The 21,473-nt window shown below is 43.2% G+C and overlaps 1 protein-coding gene across 2 annotated transcripts in view; it reads right to left on the bottom strand.

Annotated features, from left to right (window-relative positions):
* Nucleotides 1-21,473, bottom strand: part of LUZP1 (leucine zipper protein 1) — a 67,208-nt gene that overhangs the window by 36,978 nt on the left and 8,757 nt on the right. The window contains exon 2 of one of the 2 annotated variants that reach the window (XM_087939880.1): nt 14,085-14,143. The exons of the other annotated variant lie outside the window; for it this stretch is intronic. The gene's annotated coding sequence lies outside the window, so the exon portion shown is untranslated. The remainder of the gene's footprint in view (nt 1-14,084; nt 14,144-21,473) is intronic. 2 annotated transcript variants of the gene reach the window in all.

Here is a 21,473-nt window from a genome sequence, read left to right as displayed (position 1 = left end):
ATGATTTGTATGGAGTGTCCTATTTTAGGGAAGGTGTCCACAATTAAATATTTTCTCTGGGGGGAAAAAAAAACTATCTTAATTTTTTTATTGCATAAAATATGCCTCAATGTTCTACCTACAATGAACTACTTCCAGGACTTCAGCTGTGAATCATTCATTTATTTGTTCATTTATTTGTATTCTAGCTTTATTATTTTTTTACAAGTAACTCAAGGCAGAGAATATATCCCACACAGCAATAGCACTTAGATTTATATACCACTTTACAGTGCTTTGGAACCCTCTCTGAGCGATTTTACAGAGTCAGCCGATGGCCCCCAACAATCTGGCTCGTTTTACCCACCTTGGAAGGATGAAAGGCTGAGTCAACCTTGAGCCTGGTGAGATTTGAATTGTCAAATTTCAGGCCATCGGCAGTCAGCAGAAGTAGCCTGCAGTACTGCACTCTAACCACTGTGCCACCACGGCTCATGCCTTCCTCCTCCAATTTTCCCCACAACCACCACCCTGTGAGGTGGGTTAGACAAAGAGAGCGACTGGCCTGAAGTCATCCAGCTGGCTTTTGGCTAAAGGGGGACTTGAACTTATGGGCTCCTGCTTTCTAGCCTGGTGCCATAACCACTAGGCTTGTGTATTAAAAGTGGCACCATCCAGCCATAAGAGAGAAGTAGCAGCAGGTAATGTGGGAATATGAAGTTGTGCAGGAAAGCCTACGGAGCATGTTCAACTTAAAGTATCATACATAGTTAGCATGGTTTTGGTATACAAGTAGTAGACTTTGACTTATGACATCATTTATGACCATTCAGATTTATGATAAACAGAAAAGGTGTATTATAGCCTGCGAAGCACTTCCGGCCATCGGAAATGATGCCGCCTCTCCCCAGTGATAATCAGATTTTGGGGATTCCCATGACCACAATTTGTGGCTTGTTTGCTGGTTTCCTGTTTTGTTTTGTTTTTTGCAGGTTGGCAAAAAGTGCCCCACCTATTTGGAAGACTGGATTCAAACTGAGGGTCGCTTACAACCTCATGATTCACTTTAACAACTGCAATAAAAACAGTCAGACAATTGGGTCCAGTCACGTGAGTGCCTTGAGTTAATGACCATCACAATTTACAAGCAAAATTACAGTCCCAATTGTGGTCGTAAGTCAAGGACTACTTATAGATTCTTTATAGTTAGGCAGACAGACACAGGTACAGACCGAGCTAGTGTGGTGCAGCAGTCAAGCTACAGTATTGTACTAGGAATAGAATAGAATAGAATAGAATAGAATAGAATAGAATAGAATAGAATAGAATAGAATAGAATAGAATAGAATAGAATAGAATAGAATAGAATAACAGAGTTGGAAGAGACCTTGGAGGTCTTCTAGTCCAACCCCCTGCCTAGGCAGGAAACCCTACACTACTGGTTATCCAACATCTTTTTAAAAACTTCCAGTGTTGGAGCATTTACAACTTCTGGAGGCAAATTGTTCCACTGATTAATTGTTCTAACCCATGTTTTCTTTCTGTCTTTTTTTTCTTTCTTTCTGTCTGTCTTTCTTTCTTTCTTCCTCCTCCCTTTCTTTCTCCCTCCTTCTCTCTCTCTCCCCCCCAATGCATTACTTTGGGCCACTGTTTCTCAACCTTGCCAATTTTAAGACCCGTGGACTTCTTTGGAGTGGCTGGGGAATTCTGGGAATTGAAGTCCACATGACTTAAAAGTCGCCGCGGTTGAGAAACACTGTTTAGGCTAATTCTTCTTTCTCAGCAAAAAGCCAAGGTGGAATAGTGATGAAGGCTGCTTCGTCTGGGAAGTAGGAACCCCAGATTTGAGTCCCTCATCACTCACAGAAGCTCCCTGGATGACAGGGTGTCAGTCTCTCCGCCCCACCTATACCACAGAGGAGTTTTCATGGAGAAAAACAGGAGGAGGGAGGGAGTCTTATGTATTCTGCCTTGAGCTCCTGAATGAAAGGCAGGATGTCAATCCGGCCAATCAATCAATCAAATTGCCTTTGTTCGATTTCATTTCTTCCAACCTTAAATTGAAGCTTGCCTATTGAAATGGTTACATTTTCCATTTAGCAGCATTCGGTCTAAAAAGATTTCCAAGAAGCCTCCTGGCCAGCAGAGTCTCTCTCGGCATCTTCACGAATACAAAAAGAAAGAAAAAAGCAGCAACCCCAAACTGCAAGGAAACCTCGAGGCAAATCCGAACTGCAGCCGATAAGATTCTGCATGGAGTGTAAAATTTCGCAGTCAGCAGTTCAGGCTCTGAGCTAAATTGCCTGATGAATATTAATGTTTTAAGAGCTGGAATGACATCACAGGAGGAGGAGAGGTGGGAGGGGGAGGAGGCCTCTCTTTTGAGGGTGCTCCAAAAGGGAGTTGATGGAAGGTGAAAGAATTATTCCAGTTTCTAGACACCGAACTTGCGTGGATTCAGAGAAGTCCTGCGGGGTTCAGCATTTCCCAACTTGGCAGCCCGCTGAAGAACGCTGAAGTCCAGGCATTTTCAAGTTGCCAAGGTTGAAAAAGACTGGTTTGGCAGGAGGGTGTTTTGGGTCTTCATAGCGTTGACAAGCAACATTAAATTTAAATTAATATCAATAATAATAAAGCACACAACAGCAAATCATTTTTAAAAATGGGGATTTGTGTGTGTTTTCATGGGTATTTGCATGTATGGTATTCAGCTCTGTTTGGATATTTTCCCACGTCATTATAGTTGTGCTTTTAAAGTTGTAGCAACGTTTCGGCAGAATCTCATCTGCCATCATCAGGCTTGTGTATTGTACATACACACACACACACACACACACACACACACACACACTTGTGATTGTAAGGACTTGTACTCAATATAACCATTAATGTTAAATAATTCTTCATAAAGATATGCATGGAATATAAACAACTACCGTGTTTCTCATAAAATAAGGCTGTGTCGTATTTATTTTTGAGCCCCGAAAAAACGGCTAGGACGTCTTTTCGGGGGTGACTTAATTTCTTCCCCCACGCGCACCTCCACCTAGAGCGCCCCATGCGCATTCACCTCTCCATGAGGCCGCCACTGGAAGCTCCCCAAAGGTAGAGTCACCAGCCGCTTCTATTGGCCGGTAGAAGCGGCCTCGAGCACCCATGTGCATTCACCTTGCCGCGAAGCTGTTTCTACCAGCCGATTGAAGCTCCCCAAAGGCAGAGTCACCAGCTGCTTTGGGCTGAGGCGTGGCTGCCGGCAGGGTGCTCCTGAGAGGAGCGCACCACGCGCATTCTCCTCGAGGCCATTTCTATCGGCCGATGGAAGCTCCCAAAAGGCAGAGTCACCAGCCGCTTCCATTGGCCGATAGAAACGGATTTGTGGCGAGGGGAGTGCGTGTGGGAGAGCGAATGCAAACTTTTCTTAGCAGAAGGGAAGCAAGCTGAGTTTCTCTCCCTGTCACACACACGCGCGCACACACACCACCCCTGCTAACCTTCGTCCCTGCACCGGGTCAGCCAAGCCCTTCTGGTGAGGGAAGGTCTCAGCATCTACGGGATTCCCACCGCCGCCCTCCCCTCCCCAGGCCAGAACTTTTCCGGGCACCCTGCCAAAGTCCCAGGGCAGCCGAACTCCTTTTACCTGCTGCCGCCGCTGGTTTGGGGAGCAGAGGGGGGAGTCGGGGAGGGAAGAGGAGGCAGCAGAGCTCGGCTACCCTTAGAAGGGAGATCGGGCGGGCTCCCAAAAGGAGACGTGGGAGCGGTCCTCATGGGAATGCAGTGGCGAAGCGGGGTGAGTGTGAAAGGGTCGCCGCCACAGCACAGGAGGGCAGGAGGGAGCTGGAGAGAAGAAGGACCAGGGAGAAGCTAAACCATCCTTTCTATTACTTTGGTGAGGGACGAATATTTGCAGGGGCTGATTGGACAGGCCTAATTTTAGTATGAACCTTGAGTCATGGGGGGAGGGGCGAAGGCACTCTGCATATGATTCGAGGCAATCCTGCCACAGCTCACAGGTGGCGCTGCTAACAGTTGGGGGGAGTCTGAGAACTTCACCAACGCCTTTTCTCTTTCTCTCTGAGCGCCTGAAAGAGCGCCCGTCATTAACCAATTAACCAACGCCAGCCTCGGAATCCCTTATTTCGGCATAATTCAGGATGAGAGAGGAGCCATAAAACCAGGGACCTGGCGACGAGGTGCAGGTTCTTTTTTTTTTTTTGATTGAGTTCAATCACAAGACATTTCTGGATTTCATCAGACGTCCGAGGCGTTCAGAAGAACTTTTGAAAAACTTGCAGGTCTAACTTTGAGAAGCAATGAGTTCGGTCCTCTCAAATGGCAGAGGTTAGGGACTGTCTTTGGAGACCTCCCCTCTCCTTTAGCTGAGGGAGACCTGGGTGATTTTAGGCCAAAAGCTGCCCCGGAGAGATTGATCAGAGAATGGGCAGGAAAGCAAAACAAGAACACATTTGGGCTAAGGCCTTTTCTCCCATTCCCTCCGTCGCAATCTCACAATTTTTATCCAGACACAGATACGTGTGTGCTTTCTCTCTTGCCCTGCTGGTAGATTTAAAGACAACTAATGCGCGCTCCCCTCACCACGAGGCCGTTTCTATCAGCTGATGGAAGCTCCCCAAAGGCAGAGTCACCAGCTGCTTCTACCGGCCGATAGAAGCGGTTGGTGACTCTGCCTTTGGGTGACTCTGCTTCCATCAGCCGATAGAAACGGCCTCATGGCGAGGGAAGTGCACACAAGCGCTCGCCCCGAGGCCGCTTCTACCGGCCGATAGAAGCAGCTGGTGACTCTGCCTTCGGGGAACTTCTATTGGCCGATGTTCTATCGGTAGTAGATCAGGGTATTCTAGCCTAGGCTACCTGCATGGCGCTCCTAAAGGCAAGTTTTCTCCCCCCCCTTCCCTTCCCCCCCCATTTCTCTTCACCTCGTGTAGTTCTAACGAACGATGTGAGAAATGGTGGGGAAACGCATGGTTTAAATAGGCCTAAATTTTGGGGGCGGGGCTTAATTTTACCTCATGCCTAGAAATCATGCTGGGCCTTCCTATTGGTTGAGTCGTATTGTTGGAGAAACTCGGTAAGGAACAATCAATCGATTGAAGGATCACATTTCAAAATATAAGTAAAAAGATATCTTCCTTCCTTCCTTCTTTTCCTTCCTGCCTTCCTTCCTTCCTTCCCTTCCTTTTCCTTCCTTCCTTCCTTCCTTCCTTTCTTCCTTCCTTCCTTCCTTCTTCCCCTCCCTTGCCATTTCCCCCTTATTTTTCTACTTTTAAAAATCACTGAGCTAAAACAATAAATTTCAGGTTTATTCCATGTTTCCTCAACAAATCCAGCAGCTAAAAACAAATGGAAAAAAATGTCCTAGAGCTGTGGGGAGGAATGGACAAGAAGACCACAGTAGAATTAACTGCTGAAGACAGCCAAGTTATTTTTCCGCTCCCCTCCCCACCCCCCCAAAAAACAATATTCAGCTGAGCTCAATACCAACAAGAGGCATCCATCTGATGATGGCAACCAACTCAACCTTATCTAGAAATGCTTTGTGCGCTTTGTGTTAAGATAATTGGAGGATTCAAAAGGGCCGAAGAGGCGATACAGAGTGCCCAGGGCTGCACAGCTCATTCCCATCAGCAAATCCTAGAAGAAACTACGCCTTCTCCTGGGCTTGTGAAGAAGCCCGGAAGGTGTGACCGGCATGCCCACACACGCTTCCCATCACCGTCCCACTTTTTGAATCCAGACTGCTGCCCAACCTACTGATCAGGAGCCAGCCTCTCTGTTGAAGGAGCTGCGATGAGCTCCCAAGAGCAGCCAAAATGACACGGCGGTGCACGGGGGATAGGACCAGAAATGGGGAGATCCGGTTTCTACTCCTCTCTTCAGCCATGAAAGCCCAGTGGGAGACTTCTGGGTTAATCCCCTGGTCTTAGCCAACCTACCTCGCAGGGCTGTTTTGGTAGGGAGAATCAGGAGGTACTCTCTAGATCGGGGTCTTCAAACTTGGCAGCTTTAAGACTTGTGGACTTCAACTCCCAGAATTCCTCCTCCACTCAGGTTAGTTCAGGAATTCTGGGAGTTGAAGTCCTCTAGGCTTAAAGTTGCCAAGTTTGAAGAGCCTTGCTCTAGATGATTTTGAGCTTCTGAACGAACAACAAAAGCAGGACACACGCGAAATAAAAAGACATGGGTGTCCTATTCATGGTTTCCCAGGCACCATCCAAAGACAACACTATGGGTTAAATCTTGCACGGAAGTCACCAGGAGAGCCAGAGGTCACTTTAGGGGGCATTCCTGTTCCAAGATGACCTGGCCAAGTTACAAAAACAACTGACCACAACATTTGCAGGCTCCCTCCGTCTGTTTGGCATTCTCAGCTGCACCACCAAATTCAGGGAATGCTTCAGCAATCTATCACGAAATTCTTTCTCTCCACCCCCCACCCCCACCCCCAGCACATCCGTGGGGAGGAGGGAAGGAGGGGGCACAGGGAGGCAGAGGAAGGCCCTATCCAAATTATTTATGGTAAGAATGGAGGAAAATTAAAAGATGCCTTGGTTTCTTGCTCTTTCCGTCAGTGCCTCTCACTTAGGTCGCGCATGTAAGGACAAGTTCAGAAAGGCATTTCAACAGATTCCTCCTCCCCCTTCCCCGCAGCAGCTTTTCATGGCTGCTTTGCACACTCCTATGGGAAAGGGGGGCGGGCCAGCCAGACACCAGCAAGCTAAAAAGTTCTGCATTGAAATCAGGTGACTGACTGACTGCCATTTCAATGTAGGTCTCCCTCCCTCTCTTTCTCCCTCCCTCCTCCCTCTTTCTTTCTCTCTCCCTCTCTCTCTCCTCTCCCTCTTTCTTTCTTTCCCTCTTTCTCTCTCTCCTCCCTCCTCTCTTCCTCCCCTCTTTCTCTGTCATTTTCCCTCTCCTTTTCTCTTTCCCTCCTTCTTCCCTTTTTTCTTCCCTCCTCCCTTTCTCCCTCCCTCCCTCTTCTTCCTCCCTCTTTCTTTCTCTCTCTCCTCCCTTTCTCTTTCCCTCTCTTCTTCCTTGGTTCTCTTTCTCTCCTCCCTCTTTCTCTCTCTCTCTCTTCCTCCCTTTTCTCTTTCTTTCTCCTCTTCCCCCCTCTTTCCCTCTCTCTTCCTCCTCCTTTTCTCTCTCCCTCTCCCTCTCTGTCTCTGTCTGTCTGTCTGTCTCGCTCTCTCCTTCTCTCTCTCTCTCTCTCTCTCTCACACACACACACTTCTCAAATCACAGAAGCGAGTAATCCTGGCAGGCATTCCTTTGGCTTTCTTCTTCTTCTTTTTGTAATGGCAGGATACATTCAAAGCAGCTAATCCCACCGACCCAATCACAAAGTGAAAGGAAGGAAAGAACGGGGCAGCGTCTCAGCAAGCCTGCAGCGCTGCAGCAAAAAAAAACCAGAGCAAAATAAATCCCCAGCATGCTGAAGTGCAGCTCGTTAATGCAGCAAACTCCAGCAGGCTGCAAAAAATAGCAAGCAAGCCGCCATGCGCCCCCCCCAGGTCAAGCCTGATGAAGATCCTGCCCGCCATTCAGTGACACTTGCTGACACATGGGGGTTTTGTGTGTGCTAGTGTGTGAGTGTGTGTGTGTGTGTGTTTTGGTGCCTTCCCTGGCATCTGCCCAAGGATGCAGACCAATTTTTTAAAGCCTGGTGCTTTCCAGATGTGCTGAATTCAATAGCTCTCCCATATTCCAAGCTGCCTGGCTAAGAATTTGGGGCATTTAAGAGCTTCAGGTTGTGGAAAACTTGAGTAATGGGCACAGTATTTTCGGGCAGAGCCCAGGATCTGATCTAATCATCATGTATTAAAAGGTGACATGAGGACTTTTGCAGTTACTGGGGTGCAGGAGTTTATGTGAAAGATCTCCAAAGGAAAGTGACTAGAATAAGATCTGGCTCCTGGCAAAATCTGGTTAAGTTTCAAGCCCAGCCATTATCCATTATGGATTATGAAAACAGCTTGTTAAAACTAAATGGGGCTTCTGCAAACTGCACTCTTTGGTTCACACAACACAGCACATTGAAATTCAGCAAAAGAAAAAAAAAGGAGGAGGAGGAGGAGGAGTTAAATGCAAGCAAAGGTCTCTGGCTGGAAAAAGACCAGGTATATCAACTAGGAAGGAAACAAAACAGACTTAAAAGAGGTGACCGATCTTGCATGATTACAGTATTGTGAGAATGGATCCTGTCAATAGTTTCTCTGGAACCAGGGCACCCCATTGGTATTAGACTCAACTGAATGTGGGTCACGTTTGACCCACAAGGAAAGAAATGAGAAGGTAACAAAAATTTGTCTGCATTGATGTAGATCAGAGGGTCTTCAAACTTCACAGCTTTCACACTTGTGGACTTCAACTCCCAGAATTCCTCCTCCAGTCATGTTAGCTCATGAATTCTGGGAGTTGAAGTCCACAAGTCATAAACTTGCCAAGTTTGAAGACCCTTGCTGTAGATTAAAAGTGACGTTTCAAATGGCAATAGGCGATAGATAGTCCTCGAGTTACAACCATTTGTTTAGTGATCAAAGTTATGATGGCACCAAAAAAAGAAATAATTTAAAATTGGTTCTTGCATTCACAACCGTAATCATGTCCCCATAATCACATGATCAAAATTTGGGTGCTTGGCAAGCAGCATGGATTCATGATGCCTGCAGAATCCTGGAGTCATGCAATGAGCATTTCCGGAGGCTTCTTACCCAAGGAGCACTTATCCAGGGAGGCTTCTAACACACAAAGCCAATGAGGGTAGCTGGATTCACTTAATGACTGCAAGAAAAAGTAAAATTGGGTATATGACTCGCTTAAAAACAGCCTCGTTTAGCAATAGAAAATCTGGTCCCAATTGTGATCTTAAATTGAGGACTACTTGTAGTTAAGAGAAATATTTCAGGGGCTGCCACAAAAAAAGGGGTGGGTGGGTTTCAACCTATTTTCCAAAGCTCCTGAAGGCAAGACAAAAAGCAATGAATGAAAACTAATCGTGGAGAGAACCAACCTAGAACTAAGGAGCAGCTCAGCAGGTCGTAAATTGCATTCGCAGAGCGACAGAACCGGTAGTCATACCAGTCGGATCCCATCCCTGCCTTTGCACCAGTGGGGTCGATCCAGGTCACAGCTGCAATAGTTCTCCAGAATTTTGAAGAGATGATGCTTTTCAACCCTGCCTGATTACGTCAGAAATTTCACCTAGGACTTTCTGAATGTTGAACAAGTGGCACGCTCTGGCATCTTGGCGCTCTTCGGCCTTTGCTGGAAATGATGGAAAGCTGCCCTCAAGCAGAATCAGTGTGCAAATAATCTGAGTCGATGCAATGCATCTTCCTATGAGATTATGGGGAAACCAAAAAGGCAGGGCCTAGAGTAATTCCGATCTGCTGGTCTCCCTTTCCTCCTATCTCGTTCTTCTTCCATTTCCCCTTTTTTATTGGCACAATATAAAGCCTTCAAAACGTGAGGTCTAACAGAAGAAAACTCAGAGACCCAAGACACTGCAGGTAGTTCTCGACTTATGACCACAACTGAGCCCAAAATTTCTGTTGCTGTGAGTGAGACACCAGCTTTACTCCCATTTTACGACTTCACCACAGATGAATTACCGAAATTGTTAAGTTAGCAACACGGTTGTTAAGTGAATCAGGCCTCTCCATTGACTTTGCTTGTAAGGAGGTCGCAAAAGGTGATCACATGACCACGAGGCACTGCAAACCATCGTAAGTATGAGTCAATTGCAAGCATCTGAATTTTCATCACGTGACCAGGGGGATAGCAATAGCACTTAGACTTACATACCATTTCACAGTGCTTTACAGCCCTCTCTAAGCGGTTTACAGAGTCAGCCTATGGGCCCCAACAATTTGGGTCCTCATTTTACCCACCTCGGAAGGATGGAAGGCTGAGTCAACCTGGAGCCTGGTGGGATTCGATCTGCCAAATTGCAGTAGGAGTAGCTTGCAGTACTGCACTCTAGCCACTGCACCACCGAGGCTCTGTGGATGCTGCAACTATCATAAATGTTAAAAAATGGTCATAAGTCACTTCTCTCAGTGCCGTTGTAACTTTGAACCATCACTAAATGAACTGTTGTAAGTAAAGGACTATCTGTCCTTTACTTTTTTGCTGCAGTCATTAAGTGATTCATGCAGTTGTTAAGGAAATCTAGCTACTGCCACTGACTTTGCTGGAAGGCTCTTGGGAAGATTGCAACCTTAATTAATCAATTAATCATAAGATTGTTAAGGAAATCATTAAATTAAGGAAATGCTTCTAATTAAAAGGCAAACAAAAAACTTTGTAAGCCCACCTAAAACCTGAGTGTGGCTCCAAGTATGTAACTGCAATTAAACTTTAAGCAGATTAAAATATGTGTCAGATTATGGCCTAAACCTGAAATAGTTTATTAAAATCAGTGCAGGTATATTAAACAAGAAAGTGTAGAATTGTAAATAAGTTTATTGTTGTAATCACAGGTCAGGCTATAAGGCATGCTGTAAAATGCAATAAAACAAGCATAAGATGGTGAAATTATAAAGTAATGGAAGAAGTATTAATTTTTTTTTAAAGGGTTATAGCAAAATAAAGCCAAAGAGACAGCCAAGAATGTAAGCATTTCTTTCTAAATTTAAGTGACAGCTTGGTTGCCAGCAGTTGGAACACATCGGCAAGAAGTAGTTCAAATTTTTCAAGGTCAAGAAAGGGTATTGAGTTATATCCGCCACCCAGCTCTTGAAAAATAGCACAAATAATGCAACGCAAACAGCACTTTGGCGCATATTGAACAGAGGATCTCACCATCACACTGCCTAACAGCCAGGAAAATCTGTGTAGTACAGAACTGGCCTCCAAAAGCCAAAGTAGAAAAGATGAAAGGATACACAAGATTTTTTTAAAAAAAGATAGGATTAGACCAGGGGTGAGATTCTACTGGTTCAGACCGCTTCTATAGAACCGGTTGTTATGATTCATTTCGGAGAATTGGTAAATCGTGATCCTGCTCTTCTCTGCCCGCCCCTTCCCTCCCCTCCCTGCCCAGTGAGTCCTTATCGCGCATACGTGACATCGCTGACTGCGTTCTAACACACACACCCGGTCTCCTGCTTGGGCAGGGGGCTGGACGAGAAGACCTACAAGGTCCCTTCCAACTCTGATTATCTGAGAATATTATTTGATGCTCTTAGGCAAAGATTCCACGGATGGAACTGACTCCCATCAGCAGGTAAAGAATGAGAAAACAGGAATCAAAGAATCTAAGATCCAACTTCTGGGCATGATATATAGATAATCCATCTTATGAACAATATACACTGAACTCTATAGCCTCTGAACAAGCCCACTCACTCAGTATCAGTCTGATGCAGAGCTGTTAGGATCATGCTAAGGAGCAAAAGGACCCAATCTAGTCATTTTTCATTCCCGCACCAACAAAACACAAATTCATCTAGGGTGACTTCCATCTAGAACAATCAAGCATTCTTCCTCCCCTCTGAATGAGATTGTATGTTCTAAACACTATTGTCTTTGGCCTGGAAATAGGAATGAGCTAATAAGTATGTTACTGAAAAGCTGGACTCATGAGAAGCAACCAAAAATGAACACCCTACACTCAAGCAGTTCATTAATAGCACTACTGAAAATTACAACAAGGAAAGAAGGGTGCAAAGTGTATGGCTCGAATTAATATTTCAATAAACAACTGTGATTTATGAAATATCCTCACCCTTTTCTCCTGTGATGACATATAAGAACATTAATTGTCACTGGAGTTGAAGGAGGGAAGACCAGAGGCAGAAATGTTAAAATAACGTAACAGAAAGAATCAAAACTCTGAATCAAGCCCAGCTCCCAAGGACTCCCAATAGTTTCCTTGGCAATGGGTCAATACACATTTCCTGCTTTTGCCTTTTTCCGCAATTATTTTGAGTTTCCCAGTCTGAGTTAGTTCTGGCTTTTCTTAGTAGTCTCCCATCCAAATAGGGGTTTTGTTTTCTGTTCAATCATGTCCGATTCCCAGAGACTGCCTGGGCAAGTAAGTCCTTGCAGCTTTCTTGGCAAAGTTACTCAGGTGTGGTTTGCAATTGCTTCCTTCCAAGGGCTAAGGGAAAATGACTGGCCCAGCCTTAGTGAGACAAGAACTCACAGTCTTAGTTTCTAGTAGTAGATGTCTTAACCACTACATCAAACTGGCTCTCATGCAAGTAGTAAAAACAATTCTAAACCTACTTAGCTTTTGACCTCAAGCAAGATAGACCAGAGACTGCCACCTCTCTGAACATATTTATTATTCTTAATTTTAATTACATTTAAATGTAATCAGAACAAATTCTTCCAAAGTAAAAATCTGCCCAATTTCACATGTTCTTGATTTCCTGGAGTGCAGCAGCCCCCTGGTTCACTATTCAAAGGTGAAAAGAGTTATAAACCTTGTGTGCAGAGTCATTCAGCAAAGCACGAATAAAAGCTTAGCATTATAAATGAATTACATTACAACTGAACCAACAATGATGAAGCAAGAAACAGAGAAACACATCTATCTGGACTGGACTATATCACAGAGTTAGATTCTACTGAAGTGGAATCGGTCATCAGGTGAAAGACCTCCTAGCTCAGAAGAATATTGGGATAAAACTCCTACATCACCATGAAAAATCTATATTTCAAAAAGCCTGTCCATTGTGTTGACAGATACAAAAGCAAAAGCTATTAATCATCATAAGCCAACCCCAGGGGCAGTTGGGGAACTGATCTCTCCAGCTTATAGTCACAGGACCAATGTATTCAGAAGTTGGGTTCATGGCCTTGACTACGAAAATTGGTGTCTTGAACTCTGCAGATGACTTCAAGTTTGTAGGAAGTGCTACTCATAGAGAAAGGGATTTGGAAATTATTACCAAACAAACAAAGTGAACTTGTTAATTTAACAAAAAGATCAAAGTATTTAGCAGCCACGCCAATGTGGTACTTAAAGATATGGGAACCTCAACTCCCACAATGCCCAGGCAGTACAGGAAGGTGGACAAAAGGATTTTAGAGACATTTAAGGCACCTACATCACCCATTAAACTTTTGGTATTCTGCCAAATAATTCAACATTCATTTTTATGTGTGGTCCTCCATAGGCCTAACCAAGCACAGTACAACCCTCACACAGATGGAGGTGGACACTGGGATAAGCTGGTGCTGTCTGAGAAGGAAAGAGCTCAGTCTGGAGTTGCACCCATATAACGTCTCAATTTATGTATGACAAGCTCTGTATGTCAAACGTTTGCATGACAAAGTACAGAAACAAATTCTAGAGAAAGCAAATGTGACTGCAATACAGAGAATGTGAAACAAGAGGTGTTGTATGTCCATCTAGATATGCAAATGCCCAGGTTCCCTGATCCATTATTTTGAAAGAAATCATAGTCTGCTACAGTTCACCCAGGTGGAATACAGGTACACCTCAACTTATGTCCGTAATACAACGTTTCCCCCAAAATAAGACCATGTCTTATATCAATTTTTTGCTCCAAAAGAGGCATTAGGGCTTATTTTCCAGTTAGGTCTTATTTTCAGGGAAATACGGTACTAAATGCATCTGTCTGGCTGACAATCTTAACCAGGGCTTATTTTGGGGGTAGGGCTTATAATTACAAGCACCCTGAAAAATCAGGCTAGGGCTTATTTTCCAGTTGGGTCTTGTTTTCAGGGAAACAGGGTAGATCCTGCCCATCACAGTCATAAATTGGGACAGTCATAAACCAGGTCACCACGTGATCAACCTGATTTACAACCTTTTTTGCCACATAAGTGTTGTTAAGTGAATCAGGCTCCCCCTATTGACTTTACTTGTTGGAAGCCAGGTGAGAAGTTCACAAATGGCAATCACACGATGCTGGATTCAGCAATTGTCATGAATACATGCTGACTGACAAGGGGCCAAATTCTGATCCTGTGATTATGGGGACGCAGTAACGGTTTTAAGTTGAGGACTACCTATAATACAATTCTATTTCCTAAAACCTGCCTCAGATTCTGGCTTTTTTTTTTTTTTAACCTGCGCATTTGCAGCAAGAAAGAACAAAATCTCAAGCACCTACCACTTAAACTGGCAGCGCTTATTAAATCAAAGAACTTTACGTGAACCAAGTTTTGCGTCCTGCAAAATACGAACATGATAAAATCAATGTGTGGCACTTAGAAAATGGGCAAGCAACCTTAATTCCAGGCAGATGTTCAAATCCCACAAGATCCATTCTGCATGGCCAAGGGGCAGGAGATTATGGGAGCAGTAGTCCAAAGTATGTGAAGAATTTTGAAGAATTATGAAAGTGTCTGCATTTCACAAGTTGAACTAACGTCTTTTACATTTTTTTACACTTTTGGGATAAGGTGACCCATGGAAGCTCTATTGGCTACTTTTTCCCATGAGTTGTGGACAGGGCTGTTGTCCCTCCTCCTTTATAGTGTAGACAGTCAGCTGAGCCTCTGTGTGTGTGTGTGTGTAGGGGATAACTAAATAAACTGACATGCCTGGGAGGTAGAGAGATTACGGACACCAGCAGTTCCCCATTCCTAATCAAGGGGCTTGTAACTGGTTGAACCGGTCCCCCGCATCCCCCTTTTGGGAATCTGGGACCACAGGCATGCAAAACATTCTGGTTAGCAGCTGCTGAAATCATTTCCCCCCCAGCTGCAACCTCATTAGGCAGCATGCTGGTTTTGCATGCAGAAGATTCCAGGTGCAATTCTGAACATCAAGAGCTTGCTTACTTGCTCACGCATTCATTCATTCATGGCGTGAGATTTTGCAACTTTCCCAATGGATGGTCTTCCACGTTCCAGAATTAGAACCAGCATTATCCATGCTGACCAGAGACACTTTTCTGTCTGGCGGATTCTAGAAAGGATTGGTCAATCAGAACAGATTATACTAGGTGAGATTAGAATTAGTGTAGCTGGGCTGCTAAACTACAGGTGTCTGGGATGTGGTTGAAAAGAAATACAGAACATGCTCACTCATTGTTGCAATCTAGTGGTTATCTGGGGTTGTGCAGCCGAGATCATGTTGCCCTGTTAGATCAAGTGGCTGGAGATCATGTTGGGCACAGTCCTTTCCAGAGTTAAATATCTGGGCTTTTTTTAAATTGCCAAAATAACACAAGATCTCATCACACAGATCAACCAGATCTCAAATTAAACACTTCAAAGATCTTGTGCAATTTGGATAGTTGGGATTAATTCTTTGGGAGTCTTGATGGATGTTACGTTTCCAATCTGATGCCATCGTCATCTTAAATCATCCTAAATTTATTCAATCAGTGATGAAGATCAAGCGTTGTTTCCGATGTGGGTGTTTAAGTTAGTTTCTCAGATTATGTCTTTTTGGATAATGTTCAAACAAACAGTTTAATTAACCCAGTTTATGGATTTGTACAATACACTGCATCATAAACTCACTGAACAATCTGGGTTTACACATCACACAAAGCCATACAAAAAGTTAACCAAGGCTAAAACGAGTGTAGCCGCTAGGTTTCTAAGTGACTCGGTTGACTAAGTATGTGGTGTGGATGCAAACATGAAATTAGTTTTCTATTATGATGTTTTTGTTCACGATCTGAATGTGGTTCCTATTATATGTATGTAGTATTTGTTTCTGAAACGTTTGTGCTCTTCTGACACGCTAACAATTTTCTCATTCCTTCTCAACTTTCAAGGATGCCTGATGTTGTAAATTATTGGATTTAATGCATTCTTTTAAAATTACAGAGCCACCCCTCCTCCCCCGCTTCTCATTTCCAAATCCCCCCATGGCTTTCTGGTTTCCAAAAGGCATCTTGCTTACCACTGGGGGACTATTCTAGCACATCCTAGTATTCCATCCTTTGTGCTTAGCAAATCACTAAATGCTGAATAGGTAGACCTTAACTAACGAATGTAATTGACCCTGGGATTATATTCACAGATTGTTGAGGTCACAAGTAAAGGCATGACTTGACTAAAAACTCCAGGTTTTTTAGTCTCAAAGGCAACTGGGCTGTTTGGGGGGCTTTTTCAAAAGGCAATTGGGCTATTTTTTCTCTTAAGATGTTTCCCTTCCCATCCATCCGTCCATTTGATTTGTTTGCTGCCCCTCTTACTGCAAGGTAATTCTCCTTTATGACATTTTTTGCAGCAGTTGTTAAGTCAATACCAGAAACTTGGGAGTAAACACTGAAAACCAAAAAAGGTATAATCACAAATTGCAGCAATGTTGACCACAGGATGCGGCACATTGCTGTAAAGGTGAGCCAGTAGCCCAAAATGACCACAGGGGTGTGTGCGGCCATCATAACTTTGAAAACAGGTGGTAAGGAACATTGGGGAGGTAAATTTTGTCCTTGAGTGGTCCTTGAGTATCCGGTTGTAAGTTGGGGACTACAGTACTTGTACTGCAAGCATCATGATTAGAAAGCTGATCTTCATGGAGCTAAATTATCATTTTCATCATCATCATCACCATCAGGAGCTAAATCGTCCTTGAAGTTTAGCTATTTTATCTTTGCTCTTTGATATTTTTTGCTATCTTATCCAACAAGATGAGGCTCATCAAAGCCATCCTTCTAAAAGTTAATTATCGGTGGAGAATGAGATGGTTCAAGATGAGTTGCTAAAATGCTGAACCAGTTACCAGTTCTGCATGCAAACATTAATAGGCTTATTACATAGTATGACTGTTCAGGCCTTAGGCCATGGTGAAAGGGCCAGCACAGCGAGTGAGAGAAACAAAACTCTAAGGAAGGTTAAAGACATTTCATTAAGCAGCACCTGAACTGGAGCTCCCGAAGGCCTCAATTCCAAACACAGAGCTCAGTAATAAAACGTATGTTCTTCAAGCAGAATGCCTCAACATCTTTAACCAGACCTGGAAGGACTTCACCCTAAAAACCTGGATGTCTGCAGAGATTCTCGGTCATCCAGGTCATAGTTGCCTCAAAGGTGCTTTTTCAGAAGGCAATTGGACTGTTTTTTTTTTCCTTGAGGAAGAAGTTTTGCTTCTCAACCAAGAAGCTTCATCGGTTCTTCATCAGCTCATCCTTCCATCACCCACCACCATCTTACCAGAATTGATGAAGCTTCTTGGATGAGAAGCAAAACATGCTCCATTTATATCTCCAAGTGAAGCTATGAAAGATCTCTGGAAACTGTTAGTCCATGAAGACAAGTTAACCAGAGATCTGGAGATCTCACTGGTTATAAGGTTCCAAATGAAATTCCTGGCATCTCCAGTTAAGCAAAACTGGAAAGATCTACTGACACAATGGAGGATAATCTTTTCCATTCAAACGCCTCCTAGATATGTTGGGATTATTACTTCTATATTGTCAACCCTGTTGCCCGATATGCTACATAGCATGGGAGAATCTAATGCTAAAAATAAAATTTCTCCAGCCCTGCCCATTACGACTTGGAAATTGTCATTTCAATCCGTCTGGAAGGTGGAGGAAGATGGGCCAATATTTAATTGCTCTGTTATTAAAATATGTGCTGTCTATTGAGAAAATAAAGCTAATAAAAATAAGGTGTAGCAGAGTTGTATAATGTCATATGACCTGGTAATATTGTAATATAATTTTACACATTTAGAAAGATTACAATATATAGACATGTTTTCTAATTTTAATTATAAGCAGTACGTATTACAATTAAATTGTATAATATAGTACTGAATGTTAACAAGCTACTTTTCATAAAATCAAAGACAAAATAAACCGTATGCCACCTTGGCATAATAAGCAAATGCAGCCACTGAGTTTAATAAGACCAATTCCCAAATTGCATTCCATTTCCTGGAAGTAAGTAAGAGCCATTCAATTCAGTTGAGAAGGAAACTGCATCTAGGAACATTTTTTTAAAAAAAATCCTGCTTCTTTGCAATATTTCAACTGTTGCAAAAAAAAATGTTGTTATAAACAAACCTGGGGCCTACAACATCTGGCTTTAATAGTTTGTTGGTGCAATTTTATGCTACCAAGGCAAGGTACTACTAGCACAGATATGTTATGATTTTCCTTGCTGCCTCTCTAAATTATCCCTCTGCAGATTATGTCTTATCTCACTGTTTTATGCTGCTAAGATTCTGGATCTGAAATGTTAGTGTTAATAAGCGGCATCATTAATCCACCCTAGATTTTTAATGAAAGAGGGAAATTAATGTCATCCGTGTAAATCCTATTCACAGCTACCCTTAAATACTTAAGCCCCACTAAGATCAATGAGACTAAGTCCCAGGTAAACAAGTAAAGGATTGCAACATTTATGGAACAGAGTGATTTGCATTACAGTGCATCTGCTCTCAAAAATATTTCTGGCTCAACCTCTTCCCCTCCCACACAGGCAGTCCTAGACTTACGACCACAATTGGGACCAAAATTTATGTTGTTAAGCAAGGCAGTGGTTAAATGAGTCACATACGATTTTCTGACTTTTTTTTGCCATGGTTCTTAAGTGAATCATTTCAAGGGAATCATTTGGTCATTAAGTGAATCCCAGTTCCCACCCACTGGCTTTGCTTGTCTGAAGCCAGCTGGGAAGTTTGCAAATGGAAACCACATGACCTTAAGATGCTACAACTGTCCTAAAACATACCTGCCAGTAGCCAAGTGCCCAAATTTTGATCATGTAATTGTGGGGATGCTGCAAATGTTGTAAGTATGAGAACTTTGTAAGTGGTAAGTCACTTTTTTTCAGCGTCATTGCAAATTTGAATAGTCACTGAATGGATGGTTGTAAGTTGTAGACTGCTTGCAATGCAATAAGATTTTACCATTCTGATGATCCTAAACATTGGGTAAGTAGCATCTTTCCAGGTGATCACATTTCATTAAATTGGCATAAACTGTAGCTTATAAAATCTTCTGCCTTTTAATAAAATTCGTTAATCTAGAACAGGGGTATCAAACTCAAGGCCTGCGGGCCACATCCGGCCCGCAGGGTGCTTGCATCTGGCCTGTGGGGCTGCCCTGGAAACAGCGGACTGGCCTGCGGTGGCTCTGCCAGTGAAAATGGAGCTTGGGTGGGCAGAGGGTTTCAGGTGGCCGTCACAGCCGAAAACACAGCTTGGGGGCCCATTTTCGCTGGCAGAGCGCTTCGGCCACTACAGGCGCCCCCGGCACAAGTGATGTCCAGCTGGCCATGCCCCCCTGTCCCCCCCCCGAGGTCAAACACAACCCTGATGCGTCTCTCGATGAAATCGAATTTGACACCGCTGGTCTAGAAAGATGCCACTAGATTTCATCTGATTTTTGACCATCAAGACTATTTTTGACTTTCCTCCCACAAAGCACTGTTATACAATTTCCTACAATGTGTACAATTCTGGTGAGTGTTTCTTCACAGGAAATGAACTGGATCCAGACCCAAGTCATCCTTCTTAGACAGGCCTAAGGAAATTAATGAGTCTAAGATATTTGTGATTATCCCAAATTTCATAATTGCAGTGATTCTTCTCCACATACAACTCTTAAATGTTTTAATGTTCTTACTCTGTGGTGATGCGCTGCAAGCTTTAAATTTGATGGTGTTGTTTTTAGGTCCAGCGATCAATTATACCCAGTGAGGTGCTATGTTTTTTAAGCTACTGGTTTTGTTTATGATTTTAAGTCTTTTGTAAGCCACCCTTGTCTTGAAGGGCGTCCAATAATTTGGCTAATAACCTTTTTCAAAAGAAATGAGTAAGCTTGGAATGAACCCTGGTAGCTTGGATGTATCATCGGGATTTTAAAAAGCTTAATGAACTATTCAACAATAACATTTAATCACAAGCTGGGGCTGGAGACAGAGGAAGAAGGAAATATACAGGAATTCAACTGACTAATGCATTCGTTCACACTGTTTTACTGAGTAGATAATTTCAGATGTCTAGCTTCACCACAGAAATGGGCCGCACCTCCCTGAAAATCACTTTTAAAATGTTGACCTCCTTTTCTGCCTTTTAGCCAAAGGTCACTTTTATGTAATCTGGAAAGATAGCTAATTGTGAAATATATACCTTATTTTCCTTTGAAGAAAAGGAGCATTTTTAACACAAGAACTTGCGTGAGGCTTTGTTTTCCAGCCATCTTCTTTACTTAACCCTCATTCGGTCATTTTGAAGGAATCTTCTTTTTTTCTAGATTTTTCTTTTGTTTTGAGGGAGGTATTCCACATATCTTGGCATCCTTCTTCCACCCTGTCTAATGATAAACTTTATTTTGCTTCCTAAACTGTGACAGTCAGCCTGAGCACAGGCAACTGACAGAAACATGTGAGGGGGAAATAATTTCAAGAGGGTTATTGTTTCCTTAAAACAAAACAAAACAAGTTTATAGGGAAATCCACCCAAAAAGCACAGCTTTCTTAAATCCTATCCTTCTTCTCCCAAGTAAGTTTGCAAAAATTATGGATTTCTCTAGGGAAAGCCAATATAACTCTCAGGAGAACTATTCACACATGCTACCAAGCCACTAAATGGATTACTGGGTTAGTTTAGCATGCCGCAGGCACTTAGCCAATCTTGCTGACAGATTATGGTTAAGCTTACCGTACAAACTCGACCCTGAAAGCTCCTTCAATAAATATAAGCTACAACTCCTGTCTTAGTCGCCACTATCATAAACTCAGAGAACAAACTGTTGTGTGCGTGTCGTACAGGCCTACTAACTTAAAGAGATACGGTCATATGTGCAAACGCGCATACACAAAATCCAGCAACCCTATCGTCAATGGCATCGTATTTTTTCCATGACACAATAAAGATCAAATGTGGTTAGTGTCATTAACACAATGAACATGAATTTGGGGAAACTCTGGAAGATAATGGAGGACAAGGGAGCCTATATTGCTTTGGGGTGCAAACAGTCGAACACGATTTTAGCGACTGAACAACAAAAAAAATCAAATGAAACATTACTTTCCAACCTCTGTTGTAAACATTAAAGCAGGGGTGAGCAACTATGGCAACTTTACGGCCTGTGGACTTCAACTCCCAGGATTCCTAAGCCAGCCAGGAATTGAAGTTCACAAATCGTAAAGTTGCCATAGTCCCGTCCCCCGCCTTCCCCGGCGATAAAATGTACCTTGGTGTTTTCAATGCCTTGCTTTCACCAGTTTTCATTAACCTATCTGCCCCACACTTAATATTACAGATTGTTTTATACTTATCTTCATATTTCTAAGGGGGAAATGGATAGGGCAAGATGGAGAGGGGATTAAACATTTGCTTCTTCATTTAGAAGCTGACAAAGAGAAAGTTTGAAAAACCCCAGGTAGAACTGGTTGACGTTGCACCAATATTTTTTTTTTTTAACGGAGTTGTATTTCTCGCTAACTTCACTAATTATTACTCTTGCCCGTTCTTCTCCCTTGAACAGCTCAGCTCACGTCATTTTCTCTTCGTGAACTCATTTTCCCATTGATGATTCAACAGCCACGAAGCCCGAGAAGCTTTTCCTGCAAGTTCATATTGT

Source organism: Pseudonaja textilis, chromosome 10 (assembly GCF_049901715.1).
Source record: "Pseudonaja textilis isolate UNSWEBS1 chromosome 10, rPseTex1.2, whole genome shotgun sequence".
NCBI classification, from domain to species: domain Eukaryota; kingdom Metazoa; phylum Chordata; class Lepidosauria; order Squamata; family Elapidae; genus Pseudonaja; species Pseudonaja textilis.
This window is presented reverse-complemented; position numbering and strand designations above follow the sequence as displayed.